We start from the raw sequence: 6,000 nt of genomic DNA, 5'->3' as shown, positions 1-6,000 counted from the left end.
AGTTGGACATACCATCAATGAAAAAAGCTAATAATGTTTATGTTTTTCTAATTCAGATTATGTGCTGTAAGGGAGTGAAGGAACGCCTTTTGCAGGTTGGCTTGATCATGTTCTTTCTCAGTTCATCCTCAAAGTTGGAGCCCTATGTGGTCTGTATCCAGGTATGAGGATTTTGGTTTTTTTTTTTGTTTTGCACCATCTGTTCAAACACCTATAACTGTCACAAGGTGTTGTTGAATGTAAAAACAGTTGCCAAATATTGTATTTGCATTGTAAGCCCTTTGAGCTAAATTATTTTTGTTTAATAATGCAGCATACTTACCGCCAGGCTTCTCTCTTTCATGGTGAGACTTGATGTCTTTCTTGTGCTTAAATCATTTAGGCTTCAATTTTGTTAGGTTGTGGATACTTCTTGCATTGGGGATATGTCCTTTGTTTAGATGGATAACAGTCATACCTCTGGCAATGTGAACACTACTGCTGCTTCTCTTTGTTTTTGGCAGTTCTACATTCTGAAAATTGTTTCTGGAGTACGTGGATAAGTACAACAAGCAGCAGCCTGTGTCGGATCATTTATCATCAGAATCACCTCGACGAGAAAAATCTAAATTTGAGTCTGAAAAAGTTGTGAACACTTCAGAGGAATATGTTAAAAAAGTAGATACCCTAAGGGGTATGCGAAGAAACCAGAAACAATCTTTACCGACACGGATCATAGATGATATTGTTGCTAGTTTCGACATGGATGATGTTTTAGCTTTCTTTGCTGGTAGTCAGTTTAGCAGTAGTAGCGTAGCACGTATGGTTAAAATAGAACAAATTCAGCAATCCAAGATGTCATGAACATTAGAAAAAACATCTTGGAAGAAAGAATCCCACAGGGATAAGCAAGATCAGGTATTAGATTTTTATATTTGTTGTTACTCACATAACGGATTGCCCAGCTTTGTAACGGAAGCTTGTTACCTGAGTGGGGCATTGAGATAATGGGACATGGGTTAGTCCCATTGAGTCGGATCCTTGTTGCTTTACCATGGCTTGCCCGTTCCAAAACAAGAGTTGGGCTATGGGACCTCAGTGAAAGCTGTGATTGTCAAGGCCTACTAGAGTGAAGGGTACAGCGTGAGGCTGGTTACACACAGCAACGAAGACCTTCCTCTCTTGGCAGTGGGAGGATTACAAGCTTCTTTCACCAAGATCCAACATGTCTCGGCAAAGCCTACCTTAACTGGACCATCATCTTTTCTTTTTTGCCATCTCTCGTTTTAATTCACAGCCTGTTCAATTTTCTTCTGTCTTTTAGCCCTTTTCCTCAACACTAATTTTGGGGGATCTTACATCGAAAAATGTTTCTGGCCAGGTACCGAATCGAAGTATATTTGCTACTGCTATACTTTAACTCTTTTTAATGTTTGGTGATTGGACTGTGAAGGACAAAAAGGTGTTTAATCATAACGATATCGCTGGCATGTTTGATAACTGGTTTATATGTTGTAGCTAGAACATGAAAAGGAACAGCGCTTGTTACAGACATTGATCTCCTGCTACATGGATGGAGGTGGATCAAAGGAAGAGAAGATGTTTTACACTTTGGAACATGACAAAGCATTGGTTATAAAGTACTGCAAGATTTACTTTTTATTATGAAAATGTCAAAATATTATTTCATTATGAAAAATGATAGAAGAGTTATAGATAGATGTTGGGAGGTTAATGTCTAGTCATGGTTTTGCAATCAGAAGTTTTTATAGGTAAGGTTGTCCCTTGTTGCTGCTGGTGAAGACTGAGTCAGCTTTGTGGTCGATTCTGCATCTTTTTGATAGTCAATTTTTTAAAATTTAATTTATTATTATTTTAAATTTATTATTAAAAAATATTTAAAAATATTCAATCAAGTAATATTTTAAATATAAATTTTATAAAATTTAATTATTTAAAACAACTATAGTCAAGTTTAAAAAAATTATCATCATACGTCAATAAGTGATAAATTTAGTGGAAAATAATATTTAAATCTGTAAAAAATTAAATTAAAATTTTTAAATCATATGTCAAATATCTAAACCTAATATTTATATCATTCTAAAAATAAATATTATATACTTTTTTTTTACTCTCTCGGTTCCAAGGTTTTGTCTTTACTAATCCAGACTGACCCGCATCGCACAGCTAACTCTGGTGAATGAGTCTCCCAGCATGGATTTTTTGCAATAACAAGGACTTGAACTTAAGACATTACTTGTTGGTATCAATACTATATTTTTATTTTATAATCTAAAATCAAATTTAAATTTAAAATTTGTAATCCATATAAGTAGTATAAATTTTGTTAATAAATATTTCAATATATATATTTGTATCCTCTCTAAATTTATTATCAATGATAATAATTTGTTTTGATTAATCTAGGGACAATATATTTTCTAAAGACTTTCAATCATTTCACAATAAATGATTAAATACCCTATAATCTTTGGTGCTCGAACCTAAGAGCTTTAGGAATAGCTAACATGAGAGTTCTAGGAATAATAATCATTCCTTTAACCACTTAGGGTAAGTTGGTTTGTGCATAAATGACAATAATTTTAACCTCATTTAAATCCATACAAGCATATTGAATGTCCATTTTTGCCATACGAATTACCAATTCTAGGTTTTCTCCAACTCGATCGAAATGAACTAAATCATCCCATCAAGTCCTTACTTAAAATATTGGATAAACTACACAAATAATCACTCATGTTTTATTTTATTTTTTTTACTCGCATTTTAAAACTAATAATTTGGTTACTAACGTAATTGATTTATAAAAGTCGACCACTTAACTTTAACAGTTGCTTAACAATCGTTATCATGGGGAACGAAAACTGATGTTACGTGTTAACCATCCAAGAGAGAAGAAGAGCTGAGAGAACAACATGATGGAAGCAATGATATGGTGGCAACGTTTGGGGAAAACTCTGTTCTCCTTGGCCGACAGTTGTGGACGATAACAACCAAACCCAGGAATTGGATTCTCATAGATTACCGGCCGGCCAACATCGTTGTTAAACTCAACAAGCTTAGCGGGTTCAAAAAATACAAGCTACTTGGACATGCTTTTCGTTTTGGTATAGAAAGGCAAGGAACGAGTTTGTTTAAGTTTTTGTGTTTTGGTTTGACCTGTGCCTCGTTACATAGGATCCTTCTAAAACATATACACGATAGCTTAACACTCGAGGAAATAATCTCAAAGGCCACTGTACATATAATGGCAAGAATTGTTAAACTTAATGGATTGAGCTTATTCAAATTGAATGTGTATATCAGCTGAAAATTGATAGTTATTGACAACTTTCAAGACTATTGTGAACCTTCTTTGGTTTTTTTCTTTTTATGCATACAGTATTAGTTGCAAACTAAATACACAGGAATAGTTTAAAACTCCATAACTAGAGGTATTAAACTAATGAATGGAAAAACTTTGAAAAAAAATTCAACATATTCATATCCGACACTTACACTTGTGGACGAGCAACACAACTGAGTCAGCTGTCCAGGCAATTCTCTCTTGATAACAGGAAGCTGAGTATTCCCTTTAACGGCATTCCCAAGATTATCCTGGAACTAAATAACAAGGTACCATCTTTTAACCACTTCTTTTATCTTCTGCAACAACCTAGCACTCACTTTCCCTTGGTCTCTCAACATCTGCAAAACCTCTCTATGCACTAGCATTGGCAACAAACAAGGCCTAGCTCTCTCAATCCTCCTATAATTCTTCTCTTGGCTTTTGTAATACTTTAGTTTCTCTTTCTCTTTCTAAGATTTTAGTGACGCTGATAACAAGTATAAAAAAAATTAAATCATAAGAAAAAATAAAACTAAATAAATTTACTTGCAAATTGTTTTATATTGCGTTTAATAAACTATTTAATAAATACATCAAATTTTAAATAGAAAACATCAAGAGATTTTATTGAACTTTCAATTACTCACACACAAAACAAGTAAGATCATTTTTTAAGAAGGTACATGTTAGGTTTTAACCTTCCCGCTTTGTCAAAAAATAATAAAGGAATAATTAAGTGAAAAGTAAAAAAAAATGTCACATCATCATCACCATTAACTTTTTTTTTAATGGTGTGTAATAAAAAAATAGAGAAAATCGCCTCAGTGGCCAAAAATATCTTATAATATACGATTTTAACCAACTTTTTTTGGATTTGCCAAAATGACCAACAAAATCGCAATGCGAAATAAAAATCGCAATGCGATAGTACAAATTCGCATTGCGATTTTCCAGAATCGCGACGCGAATATGAAAATCGCAACGCGAACATATAAATCGCAACGCGATTCTTACTATCGCAACGAGTATCCGTAAAAATCGCAACGTGTATCCGTAAATCGCAACGACAATACGTAAAATCGCAACGCGTATCCGTAAATCGCAATGCGATTTTTAAAGCGCCATTAGAATCGCTACGCGTATTTTATTTTCAAATTCCAAACACGAATATTAAGAGAAAATCTCGTAATCGCAACTCATAACCTAAAATCACAACTCAGTCCCATCTCCATCTCTCACTCTCTACGGTGAAATCCGTCCCCATCTCCGAAGATTTCCGTCCCCATCTTCGACGAAATCCCTCACAATCATTCAGAAATGGAAAATCAACCTCCGATGGTTAGTTTTTTTAATAATTTTTATTTTGAAAATTTTGCATTATTTTAGGTTTTTCATATTGAAACTGATGATAAGTTTACTGGTAATTTCAATAATAGATTAACCATCTCGCGTTGCGATTTTCATTTCGCGTTGCGATTCTCTCGTTGCGATTTTCATTTCGCGTTGCGATTTTCATTTCAACCAAAAGACAAAACAGTGTTGCAAATTTTAGTTTCAAGAATAAACTACTATTTATGTTTATTGTTTTTGGTATATCTTCACAATGTAGTTTTTGGTATATCTAACTTGGTATGTTTATTGTTTTTGTAGAAATTTTTTACGTCTTCATTGACATTAAGGAATAAAGTTAGCCTAGCCACTACAATTGCTTCGAAGCTTTCACCTGCACAAAGAAAATTATTTGAGGAAACCTGCTTCGGGCCATGGCTGAGAGTACAACATCCGGGTGGAGATGCTAATTTGACCTATTTGTGGCTTCAGACCATGACTAGCGATCTACCCGACAGTATACAACGTGGTGAGGAAGAGATATTGTTTCATTTTCCACCGGCGTATACTTGTTTTGGGCGGAAGGAGTTCTGCTTAATCACTGGTCTACGATTCGGACACGATGATGTAGGCTGGTACACTCGTCATATCGCCCGCCCATCATGGTTAGCTCGGGTTTTTCCTGATGAGTCAATGGAGAAGCCGAACCTACACGTCGACGACCTGAAGAAATTGTTTAATAAGAAAGATGGTTTCACTCGGATGGATGACGTCGATGTTGTCCGAGTATGCCTTCTAGTACTTTTGTATGCCGGCTTTTTAGGCAGAGAGGTCAGGCAACCTATTCCTCAGGAGCTAATATTATTGGTAGAGGACCTGAATGCATGGAATTTGTTTCCGTGGGGTTCGTATATATGGAAAGCTACCTGGACTAAGTTGTCGTCTGCCTTTGATGACCGCAAAAGTTTGCCTGGCGATGGGTCGAAATACACTTTGCCAGGCTTTGTTTGGGCCTTTAAGGTAAGAATTTCTATATAATGTTTCCAAAATTATAATTTAATTATTTTAACAATTACTAATGTTTGTTATTATATTGTTTGTAGATTTGGATATTCGAGGCTTTCCCTAGCATGCGGACATATGCAATAAAAACGTCAAATGATATTCCCAGGGCTATTTTCTGGAAGAGGAAAAGTCTGTTGGATTGGGAAGACTTAATACCATATGCGACAATAAATAATGTAAGTTAACACAAATAATTTCATATATAAACAAGTTATTAATAGTAGACGTTTAACTTTGTTTGAGTTTTTATATTGTTAGGAGGCCACACTTCATTA

This window comes from Hibiscus syriacus, unplaced genomic scaffold (assembly GCF_006381635.1).
Source record: "Hibiscus syriacus cultivar Baekdansim isolate YM2019G1 unplaced genomic scaffold, ASM638163v2 tig00110187_pilon, whole genome shotgun sequence".
Lineage (NCBI taxonomy): Eukaryota > Viridiplantae > Streptophyta > Magnoliopsida > Malvales > Malvaceae > Hibiscus > Hibiscus syriacus.
This window is presented reverse-complemented; position numbering follows the sequence as displayed.